This window comes from Danio rerio, chromosome 13 (genome assembly GCF_049306965.1).
Source record: "Danio rerio strain Tuebingen ecotype United States chromosome 13, GRCz12tu, whole genome shotgun sequence".
Lineage (NCBI taxonomy): Eukaryota > Metazoa > Chordata > Actinopteri > Cypriniformes > Danionidae > Danio > Danio rerio.
The window spans coordinates 31775530-31791781 of record NC_133188.1 but is presented as its reverse complement, the minus strand read 5'-3'; the positions used below and the strand labels follow the sequence as shown (position 1 = coordinate 31791781).

General features: G+C 34.4%; 1 protein-coding gene across 13 annotated transcripts in view; it reads left to right on the top strand.

The window, feature by feature from the left end:
- lbx1a (ladybird homeobox 1a) overlaps positions 1-16252 on the top strand; it is a 111922-nt gene that overhangs the window by 10926 nt on the left and 84744 nt on the right. For all 13 annotated transcript variants that reach the window (XM_073919719.1, XM_073919715.1, XM_073919722.1 and 10 more), the window contains exon 2: positions 12203-12419. The gene's annotated coding sequence lies outside the window, so the exon portion shown is untranslated. The remainder of the gene's footprint in view (positions 1-12202; positions 12420-16252) is intronic.

Below are 16252 nucleotides of genomic sequence, written 5' to 3'. Positions count from 1 at the left end.
GGAGTGGCATTTACTACACTGTTAGAAGCAATTGGTTAACTTAATAAAAGAGACTAAACTCATTGCCTTATAATTATTAAGTAAACAAACTATGTGGTTTACGGACTTTTTTACGTGAATCAACTTGTTGCAGTGGGTGGTCTGCCAATATTTTTGAAACACAGTCCCTCCCCTGCCGTCAAAAGCCATGCCTCCTGAAACACGAATGATCATCCTAAAGATGACAGTAGACAACCCACTCGATTATGTCATTCACCAGTTGGAAAACTTTATAATACTAGAATTTCCAGTGAAAAATTGTCTAATATCTAGCACGTTTTCAGTTATAGTTAGCGAACAAAACTTGTCATAATGTACATTATTTCTTGCATGCAAGGGTTGTCGGACACACTCTCTAACACGCTTTGTCCTAAACTTTACTACTGTATGACCACTGTATGCTGCTTAGTGGTTGGCTGGCGGTGTGCAGGAATTACACTTATTATTAAGCCATACTTTCATGCTATTTCAGATCGAATATTCCGAGCCGCATGGTAAACAATATGGGGACCGCAACACATGTTGTCATTGTTTAAAAATTAACCAATGTGAATATAGAAGCGACTTCACCTCAGCAAAGCAGGCTAGTTAGAATATTTACTTGTGTTTTTTGTTAAAATGAATAAAAATCTACGTTGTCGATGCTGCACAAGGTCACTTATGAAATTAAAAATAGTCACATCAATCTTTCGCCGGAAGATTTCAGTGGCTGAACAACACTTCTGTGCATATAACCAAAGTCCCATTTATTCTGTAGTCTTTGATATAACCTATTCATAACACAACACAATCTGCATCAGCTTCTAGTGACTAAAATAGTTTTAAAACATAACATATCCAGTCTAATAGAAATACTTCAGCCATGGTGTCATCCTTTATCCAGTGTGCAAAAGTAACTCCAATATTGATTTAGGATCTTAAAAAGGTTTGATTCAGCATTTGATTTTACTACTGTGTCTTGTGTGCACATGAACACACACACCAGTGGCGGATCTGTGTGAACAGTAATGGCAGTTATACAAATCTACATTTTCTGACAGACAGTTTGGGCTACCTATCAGAATTATGGTAATTATCGACATGACAATATTTAATTGAATGAACACTTTTTAGTCTTATGCCGTACCCAGAATATAAAAATACATATAAATATTTACATAATTTACTTTAATCATCACTGTTGGAATGTGAAGAGACTTTCAACCAGCAAAACAAAAAATGTTTCTGAAGACAATCACCTACTGCACCTTTAATGCAAGGGGTTTACTCACTTTATAAAGTAAGGTTACGAATTGCTTTTTACAATGCAGAGTGGTAGTTCACTGATAAGTTAGATGGAATGATTTTGATTTTGTGGTACGGTGGCTTAGTGGTTAGCACTGTTGCCTCACAACAAGAGGGTCACTGGTTCAAGTTCCGGCTGGATCAGTTGCATTTCTGTGTGGAGTTTGCATGTTCTCCCCTGTACACTTTTCATTTTAATTAATCATCCAGACTTTCAGAATGCAAAATAGAAGCATTTGATCATTTAGAGTTTGATCGACAGGCGATCTAGTCATAATGTGATATTGTGTTTTCTTCATTAGTATCTTCGTCCAATATTGTCTGACAAATAAAAATAGAGGGCGACGCGCTGGCGCAGTAGGTAGTGCTGTCGCTTCACAGCAAGAAGCTCGCTGGTTCGAGCCTCGGCTAGGTCAGTTGGCGTTTCTGTATGGAGTTTGCATGTTCTCCCTGTGTTCGGTTGGGTTTCCTCCGGGTGCTCTGGTTTCCCGCACAGTCCAAAGACGTGGTACAGGTGAATTGGGTAGGCTAAATTGTTCACAGTGAATGAGTGTGTATGGATGTTTCCCAGAGATGGGTTGCAGCTGGAAGAGCATCTGCTATGTAAAACATATGCTGGATAAGTTGGCGGTTTATTCCGCTGTGGCGACCCCAGAATAATAAAGGGACTAAGACGAAAAGAAAAATAATGAATGAATAAAAATCAAGTTTAGTTATTAGATTAACATTGGTTTACCTGGAAAATAGTGACAGTGGGCTCTTGTCATGTAAACTTGACAAAAAAAAGAAAAAAGAGTTTTTTTTTCATTCAGCTGTAACAAATTTGTATTTCATCTTTTATTCAGGTGACATTTATAGAACAATGCATTCACTACAAATGGAAAACCTTTTTTTGTATTTTATCATTTAAAATTTATACAGGGGTGCCACGGTGTCTCAGTGGTTAGTACTGTCACATCACAAGAAAAAGGTCGCTGGTTCAAGTCCCGGCTGGACCAGTTGGCATATCTGTGTGGAGTTTGCATCTTCTCCCCTTGTTCGTGTGGGTTTCCTCTGGGTGTTCCAGTTTCCCCCACAGTTCAAAGACATGCGCTATAGGTGAATTGAATAAAACAAAATTGGCTGTAGTATGTGAGTTTGTATGGGTGTGTCCCAGTACTGGGTTGCAGCTGGAAGGCCATTGCTGCTCAACATATGATGGAATAGTTGGCGGTTTATTCTGCTGTGGTGACCTCTAAAATAGGGACTAAGCTGAAGGAAAATGAATAAATGAATGAATGAATGCAATTTTATGCAACAACTGCAGGATTTTGAGGGCCTAATTCATTATTTCCCCAGCTTGTGCATGCATTACCATAACATATTACAAAAGGCCAGATCGTGCTGAGGGTCAGCTGCCAGATTTTAGTTGCAATAAAAAGGAAGAATTGCATTTTTAAAAAAATGTACCCTTTTCAAATTTCCGGTTTTCTCAGTAGCGGAAGGCATCATAGCTGGGTAAACTTAGAGTGCAGTGAATGGCAGAGTACAACAAATAATTTTTTACAATCCTATTTGCTGAAATAATAAAAGAAAAATACCTCGATGGTATAATCAAGACTTTCAGAAAAAGAAAAAAAAAATAGTGTGAGACTGATGAGAGGAGAGAATAATGTCAAATTTACTGTCCTGTCCCATAGACGATCCATTAGAGACACCACGCACAAGCGGTATTTCGTTTTTTTGAAATTTAAAGCAAAAATGATTTAATACATTAACAAATACAAATAAATGTTTATATATTTATTAAAAAAATCTAAATATTAAAAACTTTTAAGGATTTAACATAATGATGACCGTTAAACACATCATAACAGTCTTGTGAAAAGGGTCCACATTCAATGGACCCAAGCTTCCATTGTTTTCACAAAAAAATAAACAGTAAAACTGTTAATATTCTTACAATATATAATACGTGTTTTCTATTTTCTTATTTTAAAATGTAATTTAAAAATAATTTTAGCAGTTATTAATGTACATTATTTTTTGTAATTAAGAATTCAGTCTCATTTTCAGTGCTGGAAACCGTTTATAGATTCATTAGTTTTTTTGTTTTATTACAAAAAAGTAACACCCTTGTTAGTACAGGCCTGTTAGTCAAACCATTGAAGCCCTCTTGTGGCCATCTCATTTACATAAAAAGCTCTCAGACTCACAAAAAAAAAAAGCACAGTGAAATGGCGTGGCAAATGGGATTCTCCTGCTCTTGCCGTAATGCAAGAGGCTGTTTTTATCAGTTCTCTCTTTATAAGAGCTACTGATGGCTGGCTGCTGTTTAGCACATATTCAACGAGGGCACCGCACAAGCTCATGCGAGTGTGTCGAGGCACAGAGGATACATACAGGGGCTTTAAAAGGCTCTAAACTGGAGCTGCCGCATCTGCGAGCCCGCATACATCACTCTGTTTATCGCCGCCACTGCTAATTGAACATGGGCTCACAGAATGGTGCCCCCATGTGTTCCATAGCGCCGCACTGCCATTGGCTGTTGTCGCGGCGACGCAGCCATTAATGAGACAGGGCCAGGAAGATGGATTACCCGGTGCCATATTGCCCATCATCCCCAATCAAGAACCACCCATGGAAATTGATTGTTCTAATTTGCTCTCATTATTATTATAATACCCGGACAAAATAACACACACGGCTCGCTGTCAAAGCCGTGAAAACCAGCCATTAGTTATGGGGGAGACAGCAAATGCGTTTTATGAGTTTCGCAGTTAGTTGAGACGTTGGATGCAAACACATCTTAATCAGATTTCCCCTCCCTCCATCATGGTGATATAGCATCTCATTATCTCCACCTCGGAGAGCGCTGGAAGAGAGTACACATCCATTTATACTTTAATGTCACTGTCACAGTTTTACTTGGTGAATAATGCCTTGAACTTTCCGTGCACGAAAACAACATTGCCGTCGTCTAGCCAGGTTGAAAACTATTAAACGAATGAGTTTGTTTAATTTGTCGACTTTGCCGTAGTCAGCAACTTGCTCCGCTCGTCTCTCAGAAGAGTTCTTGTTGTTTTGTTTTTTTAACGCACTCATCAGCTTTCCTCGGACAGTTGAGAGCTGCTCTTCGGGTGCTTAGTACCCCATCTAACCGAAAAGAACAAATGGTCAATACCTCAGGATGTGTCATGCGGGATGACTATAATTAGTCCTTCCTCCAGTTCAGCCAATGATGTACATCATAAACGCGCTGTCTCCAGAGCCAGATTAAGAGCGCAGCCCGGCGCTGCTCCCAAATCCTCCCTGCTTACACTGCACTCTGTCTGTCTCCGGAGTCCCTAGAATTATATATGCAAGAAGTTATAAGGCACGGAAACGATCAAAGCAGGATACGATTATGCATCCCTAATCACAAACTAGCCCCACGAAACCTCTGCGGTCTCGCCCTTTTTATTGGCCGATGGTGAGGAAACGGCAGGTAAATCAGTTGAAGATTACACCTCAGATAGTTTTATGACAGAGGCAGGAGTCCCATCAGGGAGGAATTTCTAGCGTGGTCAGCAGCATATGAATGGTGGGGGACATCGTCTGGAATTAGGGCTGTAATTTAAAGCACTCTAATTACAACAATCACTTACATCCAGGCTTTTACTTGTGTCACAACGTAACGCTATTAGCAGAGCGTGTGGAGGGCTTTCGTATTGTTTTTTTTTTTTCAAAATCGGACCACATATGGTGACATTTTATGTGATAATTAAAAAAAATATCACTATATATCACAAAATATGTTTTTTTTTTCTTATTTTTTATACAGCTTTCTCAAGTATTAACCCTGTAAATCTCCACTTATAAGTTGCGGTACACTTTCCCTTTTTTGCTTGAATTTTTGAAGCAGTTTGATTGTAACATTTTGTCACTCCTGCCAATAGCCAGTGACTTCATTCGTTTATTTAGCTTTTTAATGACCTTGATCCTGTGCACAAACGTTAAAAATGCCAGTTTATAAAATGTATCTGCTGAAGTAACTTAGCTTGTGTTTAGTTGGTAAGACATTTTGTTGCCAAATATGCTTTCATATCTGGGTAGCATTTAGAATCACTCATGTTGTCTAGACCAGTGTTTCTCAACCACGTTCCTTGTGGACCACCAACACTGTACTGTATGTCCATCTTGTCTATAACACCCTTTACAGGTCTTTCAGTCTTTGGTAATGAGCTGATGATCTTAATCAGGTGTGTTTAAGAAGTGTATGAAATGTGTAGAGCTGGTAGTCCACCAGGAACATGGATGAGAAACACTGAAGAATATATTTAACTCCAATTTTGATAATAATGAAGCCAGCCAATATTGTAATCTTTTAAGGTTTCAGGGGTACGTTCTTCATACATGTTTTACTCAATTAGCTGGATTTGGTTATTGAAAAATTGACACAATCCAGGATCGTCTAGTACAGGGGTGTCCAAACTCAGTCCTAGGGGGCAGGTGTCCTGCACAGTTTAGCTCCAACTTCCTTTAACAGGCCTGCCTGGAAGTTTATAGTACACATAGAAAGAGCTTGATTATCTGGTTCAGGTGTGTTTAATTGGGGTTGAAACTAAAATATGCCGGACAGGTAATACTGAAAGTATATGTTTTCGTACAGTAGTGCACTGTAAAATCCAACAGTCAACTTTATCAAATGAAATGAGTGTCGTTAACTCAAAATTGACTGAAAGTTAATTCTACTCATTTGAAAAGAGTTTTGAACTTAGTGTTGAATGTAATGAGTTAATTAAATACCTCATTGCTTCAACTTAAATCAAGCTCTTCTAGGTACTCTAGAAACTTCCAGACAGGTGTTTTGAAGGAAGTTGGAGCTAAACTATGCAGGACGTCCTCCAAGACTGAGTTTAGGCACCCCTGTTTTATACACTTGGGAAAACAGTAAAATAGTAAAAAAAAAAAAAGAAAAAAAAATGTGTGTGTGTGTGTGTGTGTATATATATATATATATATATATATATATATATATATATATATATATATATATATATATATATATATATATATATATATATATATATATTTAAAACGTACTCCAAAATAAAATACAAAGACTATCGTGGGGGGTTGTCCCCAAGGTGTTCAAAGAGAACATTTATTAATATGGACTTTTTAAATGTAAATGCATACTATTTAAGGTACCAACTTCAGTGCAATTTGTGTAGGATTATAGACATGCACATAGCCTATTCAACAGTTTTTTTAAAGGATTAATAATTTATGCAGTCATGCACATGTTTTGACAGCTAATATGACAGTGATTTGATGCTTTGCTAAAGTTGAAGATACCTTTACCAATATCAAAATACTTTTTTGATGCAAAATCAATTTATACAGGCAGTTATTCCTTACACCGATTAAGAAACTTGAATAGGCCTTTAGGCTATAATAAAGAAAATCGGCTCTAAATGTAAAACTAAAGAAATTGCTAAACACTCTCGACACATGAAAGTGTAAAACCAACAGCCCACATCAAAGGTGGAAAGTTATTGTGTATCATGTTTAACAAACCGTTTACTATGAATTTGATGTAATTTTGCTCACATGGATAATTGACTATTAATCAGATGATATCATTATGCTGCTGTGCTATCAGCCAATCGTTGCATTGCTGATCATGGTTTCGAGGATTGGTATATCTGTCCTTTACAATATATGCAGCGATTTCAGATCAGTTTATCCAGACATTTTAATCTGATTCACAAACTTTTTTGAACTAAATTAGCCAGACATCAGTTTTAAAAGATCCAGGATCTGTCAAATCATCTTAGATCATTCAAGCGAGGAAGAACAGACCTTAGTTTAAACAAAATTTGTGTTATATATGACAATATCATCTGCGGAGATAATAACTGCTTAAAACTTGAAAGAGTTAACAGTGCATGTACAAAATAATAAAAAAAGAAAATCCTAAAATCTTAATAGGTCTTTCCATAACAATACAGACGCATTAGAAATTACAGTATTGTACAGAAGGCATAGAGAAAATCTGGAAGAACAGAACACATTGAACACAATAGAGTAGAAATGATTCGGTATAAATGCACATTAAAATGGCAAGCATCTCCTGTTTTCTAGTGATTCCTGGTTTATTGTTTGTTTCAGTTCAATTTTAATAGAAGTTTCCTAAAATAGAAGTGTACTGTAATAACCTATCATTTAAAAAGCAGTTTGTACATTGAAAAAAGTCGGTAAACAAGTCTCATAAGAAAATATCCAGATTGCATTTGAATGAATGAATTATACTTAAAGCACTTGCAGAGATCTTGTGGACCATTTCTCAGACACACTAAAAATGCTTATCAAAAACTTCTTGTGAAAAGATGATTTTTGTGATTTTATAATTGCTAAACTACATCACTTTGTGAATTTGTACCAATATTGAGTGCTTAGCGAGTGTTAATTTTACACCCTGAACTTAATTATACACATTTTTATATGTAAATATTGTATTTGCGGAAAAAAGGAAGCAGCTGTTTGTCAAATCATCACCATATTGAACCAACACCAGTTAAAATGAAGTGTTTTGATCATAAAACTAAGCATTTAAATATTATCTAATGTTGGAAGATCTAGAGTAACGCTTATTATATTACAGTTAAGTGCATTTTGTGCATAGTCTGATGTCTTTACTTGGCATTAATCACCAGAATTTCAGCCTTTTGGGAATATAAATATCAGCACCTGCACTATATTATTGCTCAGATTGGGTTTCAAACAAAAAACTGAGGTGTGAGAAATCTGTCTCTAATTTCTGAACACAAAGTTCATAAGTATAAAGTTTTCTCGTCAGTCATACTTGCATTTGAAGTTTCTCCACTCAGTGTATCTCATTAATTTAAGTTGTTTGATTGATTCATTTGTGGGAATGCATGTCGGCCCGTGGGGTGTGAAGTATGCTTTAGATCCATGGCATTGTCCCAGTCTCCTGTTTTTTTCCCCGACTGGGCCCAGTGTAACCTTCAGCCCTACAGGGGAGAGGCTTGTAAATTACCACTGGAGTTTTCCCCCTCACCCCTGCTGTCATCATTTCATTAACCCCATCCTGATCTCCTCCGACCTTGACTGCTTGCTTTCACTCACAGGGGAATGGCCTCTCTCTGTTGCCTGCTTTCTCTCGCTCTTTCTGCCAGACTGTGTTGAGCTGCAGCCAGTACATATGTCACTCGCAGAACCATGGGCTTTTCTTGTGCTAATGGTATTGTGAGATAGATGCCATTTTAAGGGGAAATTGTATGTCAGTTGTATATGTTCAGGTGTGACCGTGACGCCACATACATGTCAACATTTTTTTAAATGAACCTTTTGACCAATTACAATCTATTGATATTTATGTAATATAAAGTGAAATAACACTATGAATTATTATTAGTTATTATCATTGTTATTATTGAATAGTTATTTTTGTTGTTGTTAGTGGTAGTAGTATTATTTGGGAGGTTTCTTTATTCATTATTCAGTTCAAGTTTTGCAAGTTCTTTGATTGATTAATAAATACATAAAATATTGATTGCATTTTATGTTCATTAAAATATAAATAATCAGAAATCTGAATCCTTAAAACGAATGGTGTTGCACTTAAAGTTTCAGTGATTATGGTACATTGTAAAACAGAGCTGCATAATATATGTCGTTTCAGCATTGACATCGCAACGTGCGCATCAGCAATAGTCACATCGCAAGGTATGCAATGTTGAGTCTGAATTATAGTTGACCAGGAGCTACAGACTTGTATTTAATTTCTGTATTTATACTGAAGGCATATGATTTACGCAAAAAAAAAAATGTCTTACTTCGATTTTTTTTGTCTTGTTTCTAGTTTAGTTTAGTTTTCTACAAAAACAAGATTATTTTGCTTATCCCACTGGCAGATAATTTAGCCTGTTTTAAGGAAAAACTTTTTATTTTGAATTCTTTATTCTGAAGGTGAAAACAAAACAATATTTCTGCTTGATCTAAAAGTTTTAGATATTCGTACTAGCGACAAGGCAAAGTACGAAAAGCATTATTTGCATTGTGATTATTCAATTTCTGTACCTGAATACTGTTAGACTCTCCAGGAAACCATCAAAAAGTGCCATTCAAACTATCTTGTGGAACTGTATTTGTATCGCAATAAATATCGCAGAAAAATAAAATATCGCAATATCAGATTTTTCCAATATCATGCACCCATGGCTAGGCATGGGCTGGTAAAAGATTCTGACGTGATAATAACCTTGAATAAAAGTATTAGCTCTAGCTCTAAAATAGGTTCTTTTTAAATGTCTGGGTGAAAAGCAAAAACTTTTCCCCCTTTGAACACATTATATTTTTAGAAACTTTCAAAATATTTTTAAACAGTAAACATATCAGGCTAAATAATTCAATTGAATCATTGACTTCTGCTGTTTTCATTAGGTTCCAAAACATATGTTTCATTACTATTTAAGACGACATCTTAGATATCTTTCTGCTGAAGGTGCTCTTGTTCTAAATGGAAAAAAAACCTTACATATACCGTATAGGAATGTAGCAGAACATTTTGGTAGTTTTAAAACTTTGACCCTTTTAAACCTCGGTAAATCTTGAAAACGTGTTTTGTCACATGTCTAGCCCTGGCCCCTATAGTGTAAAATAATTATTCTGTACACTGAGAAAAGGATTCCTTTGATTTATAATTTTTTTTTAAGATGAGTGGTTGTAAAAATATTTTTTTTTTGGCTGAATTGAAACAAACAAATTAAGTTGAACATTACTAAATTTAATTTGTTTGATTAAATTCAGTACATAAATTGTTTGCAACCATTTTGCAGACATTTTTTTCAGTGTATTATTGGTTTAATTTCTGTCTTTTAAAGAGGTGATGGAGGGATTTTTAAAATGTTCCTGTACCAAGATAAACAGATAAATATAGATTAGGAACAAGGAAATTAATACAGCAATATGTTTGAATAAATTATTCATTTTTGTTTCGGCTTAGTTCCTTTATTAATCAGGGGCGCCACAGTGGAATGAACCGCCAACTTATCCAGAACATGTTTTATGCAGGGGATGACCTTCCAGCCTCAAATCAACACTGGAAAACATACACTACTACCAATTTAGTTAATTCAGTTCCCCTATACCGCATGTCTTTGGTCTGTGGGGGAAACCGGAGCACCTGAAGGAAACCCATGCAAACTCCACACAGAAATGCCAACTGACCTAGCCAGAGGTTCAAACCGGTGCTGCCCCCCAAAAAAATTATTTAAATTTTAAATAACAGACATTTGTTTAAAAATGTGTGAACAAATAATATAATAGAATTTTTTAGTTTTATATATATATATATTTTTACAATGAACAGTAATTAAACACTTTTTTTGTATATTCATACTTTTATCCAAAATGACTGTACTAATGTTAAAATACTTTTATTCAAGAATGCCTTAACATATATGTAGAAATTCTGTTTTAGATAGCTGTGTAAAAAAAATTAATATTAATATAAAAATCTCACTGCTTTTAGTGTTTTAAACAGCGTAATGCTATTTTATTTACAGTAAAAAATCTTGCTAATCATATGAACTTTTGTAGGATTCCACTTTAATGTATGTTTGTTTATGGACCTTGTTTTAATAACCTTTTATTGTTATTATTATTATTATTATTAATATTGCTATTTCTGTTTTTAAATCATTAGCATTTATTTGTCATATATTAGTGACAGATGAAAGTTTTGTTTACTTCACATTTTAACCCTAACTATTGTTCTAACTATTGCTGCTCTAAACAGCACTGTAGGGAGGAAATTTGAAGTTGTACATAAAATATTATTAAACTATATGTTAATTAAAGATTAGTTTAGTATATTCTTAGTAAATGTTTTTTCCCTTGTATTCCCCTTTCCCACTTTTTTCAAACTGTAATGTTCGAAGATAAGGTGTCTCACTTTGGTGTATGCATAAAGTGCCAAAAATGATTTAATAAAAATAAATAGCATTTTAAATTAAACTAAGTACTCAAAAAAACCTCCATAGAATTTTTTTTTCATACAATGCATGTCAGTGTTTACAAGAATTCAGCATTTTTCAAAACTAAAACCAAAATATCTTTTGTGCTCAACAGAAGGAACTCATAAAGGTTTAAGCATAAGTGTGAGTTGCTTTTTTTGTGAACTATCCCATTAATTAGAGTCTTTAATATGTCATCAAATGATTCTTGTTCTAAAATAAAAGTTTAAATGATACATAAACTTCCATAAACTATAATGTTAAACTGAATGACAGTTAGTGTGGATGTCCTGTGTAAATCGTGATGAAAGTCTGATATGTTTGTGTTTTACGTTCATTGTAATGTGTAAAAAACTCTTTCCTTTCATTTTGTGCATCACGAAAACCCCAAAAGGAAGTCGTCTTGATTTCTTTCGGAAAGAAACCTGATTGGTCGATTCGTGTTTCAGGAGTTTCAGACCATTACCATAAGTACGAAAGTTAAAAAAACTCTGACTGTAAATTTACCTCATGGTGTCTAAACAGCACAAAGAGTGTGTAAGCAGGTCTGAGTGTAAATGTGCGAGATGTTGCTGATGCTGCTTAACTCTCTGCCCGCAGCTGCTGCATCCAACCCTCCTTCGTTCCTCCACAATTTATGCACTCACTCAGCAATGTTATTACAAGTCAGAGTTTATTGGGAAATTGTTACATTATGTGAAGTGTCTAACAAATTGCTTATGCTCCTGTAATTGGGTTACAACAGGCGTTGCTCTCCCATTGGTGAGATTAGGCAGGCTGGGCTCCCACCGATCTCACAACCCAAGCAGTAATTTTATTTGTCTTGCCTCGCTCTCCCTTTACTAACAACATGGCTTTCTCTTCCTCCTTGCCAGATGTCTGTTTGGAGGAGCAGGCTTGTTTTTTGGCCCCTGACAACGCAATTACAGCCCTGCCGATTGTCGCGCGTGTGCATTAAGTACCTCCCCCAGAACGAGGCCGATTAATGAAGGGGCTCCTCGGGGCCGGAGAAGAAGCCCCAGGCACCCGCACACAGAGGAGAGGAACTGTTGTTTGGGGTCAGGCTGCTGCATGTGCTACATATTAATGCAGGTGTGTGCTTGTGAGTTACAGTGTGTGGCTTGACCACAAGAAAAAAATGCTTCACTTTACTACTTGCAACTTTTTCCTTTTTACATATCGATACATATATTGTTAATATATATATCTTAGATAATATTTTAGTCATTTACCTTTAAGGAAATGGTGCCATTTTTTTCCAGATATGTTTGTCTTCATCGACCACACACTACTAGCATTTTAATTTAAGGATAGTTGACCCAAAAACAAAAAGTACCATGTTATTTATTGTCTCTCATGTGGTTTAAACCTTTATGAGTTAATTTTTTTTCTGTTGAATACAAAGATGATATTTTGAGGAATGCTGGCTGCTGGGACCCATTGACCTGCACAGAAGAAAAAATACTTTGTAAGTCAATGGGTGCCTGTTACCAGGATTTTTAAAATGTCATCTTTTGTGTTCAACAGAATAAAGAAACTCTCTGACCAAGTGGAAGGTGAGTAAATGATGGAATTTTATTTTGGGTACACTATGCCTTTAAGAAATCTTTATTTGGTGGAACAGTCCTAATGAAAACATTTGTTATTCTGACCAATTGTAATTTTCTAAAAGGCTGTATTTTTTGTTGAAATTTAGAAAGAAATGTTATCAGACCTTTAGTGGTGTAATTGTAATTTAAGTAGTTGTGTACTTTTACCCTTGAGTACATTTTTAGTGCAATATCGGTACTTTTACTCCACTACTTTCCTTTAACCAGCAGTCACAACTTTATTTTTTCCTGTCTATGGGGATTAGAAAACCCAGTCCTGTGATTCCTGACCAATCATATCACACATAGAAAGTAAATCACATCATACTGAAATACCTCAAGACATGGGCGATTTATAATAATAACGAAAGACTGTTTAGACAGCATGTGATGATGAGAAGATGACAGGTGTTTACTGTATGATGACCAAAATGGCCTAACTAACTAAATGCACTACAAAAAACATTGTATTACTCACTACTCTAGCGCACTTTCAAAATGGCTACTTTTTACTCATACTCTGAGTAATATTTACAACAGACCATAACATTTTTGGGCATGTAATGGTAATTTTACTTGAGTATAATTTTTCAGTACTCTTTTCACCACTGCAGACCTTTAAGAATATACTTTATCACATATTAACATTTAACCTAAATCCATATCTAGCTCTTATTATACCGCTCTGGTAAAAATTAAGAGACCAGTTAAAAGTCATTATCATTTCCTGAGGTTTGCCAATTTGGTATGTGTTGTGAGTAAAACTTTTATATACTTTTCATATATAGAACTACTGTAAATGTTTAAAATTTCACTTACGAATATTTTTAGACCAGATGTTTACTTATTTCTTTCCTAACATTTAAGGTTTGAAAACATGAAATATTTAATTGATCTATATCAGTATAAAATCTGTAGTCTTCAAAATTTTTCATTCATTCATTCATTTTCTTGTCGGCTTAGTCCCTTTATTAGTCCGGGGTCGCCACAGCGGAATGAACCGCCAACTTATCCAACAAGTTTTTACGCAGCGCATGCCCTTCCAGCCACAACCCATCTCTAGGTAACCTTCAAATTTAAAATATTCTTATTAGATAAAAAAATTCAGTTGCTAATAAACATTTTACTCAAATGTGTGCTTAGCAGATTCAGACAATCTATTAAACTTTGAAGTGCTCTCTTTATTTTTTTCCCCAGAGCTACATATTTCAGGGATTAAATAGCATTTTAATGTATTAGAGCATTATAAATTATTAATTATTTCTAATTTAGAGGCAGCTATATGTTTTAAAATCACACATTTATTTATTGTGTGAATTAAATAAATAGATTTTGTTATATGATTTTTTTAAAAGTCTCATCTGCTTTCCAAGTCAACATTTATTTGATTCAAAATACAACAAAAACACCAATATTGTAAGTGTTTTACAAACAGAATAAAAAAAGACACATTTTTAATAATTTAAAATGCATTTATTTAATTGAGTTTTTTTTAGCATTTATGTCTAGTTTTAAGTGTCATACAAAAGATCGCATATCATTCATGCAAATTGACTTAAAACTAACTATAGAGCTAAAAAGAAAGTGAATTTGAGAAGCGTCTCAGTATTTTTCTGATTTATTTTTTCAAAAAACGAAAGTCAGTGTTAACCAAAACATTTTGGTTTCAAACCAAACAAAGTTAATAAAACACAATTTATGCATAAAAAATGATTTGATCTAAAGCTACTTGCATGTAGTGTATTTAAACTGTATTTTTTGTTATGTGTTCTTTGGGAAACAAATCCACAACCAGGTTGTTTTTAACTCAATGGTCTAGTCTAGTAGTGGAATTAATACACAATATTGTGTCTGTACAGTACCTACATCAGCAGAAAGTGATTTATTAGGCAAATCGTACTAAGCAGGTCAGATTCTTATATAAAAACAAATAAAGAGAATCGACCCTGTCTGTAAGGTATATGAAGACTGAAAATGGCCTAATTTTTATAATGTTCCTCTGACAAGAGATTATCCAACATAGTAATGGCAAATCAATAGGGACTTAAGTTGTCAGGAGAAACAGATAACATACTAAAAGGGATTGATTAGATGAATTTTCTCATTTTATGAGAAAGTCTTTACCAAAGGTAGCTGCAAAGCTTGTTAAACAGAGGGCATACTTATCCTTGCAGAAAAAAAAAAACATATTAAAGACCTAAAGGGTGATTGTTGAAGAGAAAAGAGAGAGAAAAAGAGAGAGAGTGAAGGGAAGAAACTGCTGACCTGTGCTTTTTTCCTTTGACGTTGAGCTGATTTATAACGATGGATAAGCTTTGTCTAAAGGGGGAGTGAACGATGTCTCCATGTAAATGATCTTAAATGAGATATCACAGGCTGTTGTCGCAGCGGGAGCTCTGGAAACAGAGGAAGCATCATGGGACTTTTTAGTCCTTTAAAACATGAGGGTAATTCTGAACATCCTTTGCTTTTCTTTACACGTCTCATTCTACATTTGCAATCATTTAAATTACATAAAATAATTTTTTTATGATTAAATTAAGATTTTTGTAAATTAAAACACCCTTTGTGACCCTGGACAACAAAAAAATTACATATGCAAGTCAAAATTATTAGCCCCCCTCCCCAATTTCTGCTTAACGGAAAGAAAATTTTTCAAACACATTTCTAAACATAATAGTTTTAATAACTCATTTCTTATAACTTAATTTATTTTATCTTTGCCATGATGACAGTAAATAATAATTGACTAGATATTTTTCAAGAAACTATTATTCAGCTTAAAGTGCATCTTAAAGGCTTAATTATGTTAATTAGGAAAAATGATGGTTCGTTCTGTAGACAATTTAAAAAATGCTTAAGGGGATTTATGATAGTGACCTTAAAATGGTATAAAAACATTTAAAACTGCTTTTATTCTTGTCAAAATCAAACAAATTAGACTTTCTCCAGATAAAAAAGTATTATAGAAAATATTGTAAAACATTCATTGCTCTGTTAAACAACATTTAACAATTATTGGAAAAAGAAACTAAAATCTGAATCAATTAATCTGAACAAATCAAATACTGAGAAAATCACAATTAAATTGTCCAAATTAAGCTCTTAGCAATCCAAATTAACAATCAATATTTTAATCAATTTTTAAATAAAGTTTTGGTGTATTTGCAATAAAAGATTTACAAAAAATAGTAATGAAATATCTAGATCTAAAACATAATATACTTACAATTTTTGGCATTAAATAAAAATCAAAATTTCTATCCATACAATGTATAAAAATATAAATAGCCATGCAACACAAGACCAAATAGGGTAGTCACATTTTCAATTTAT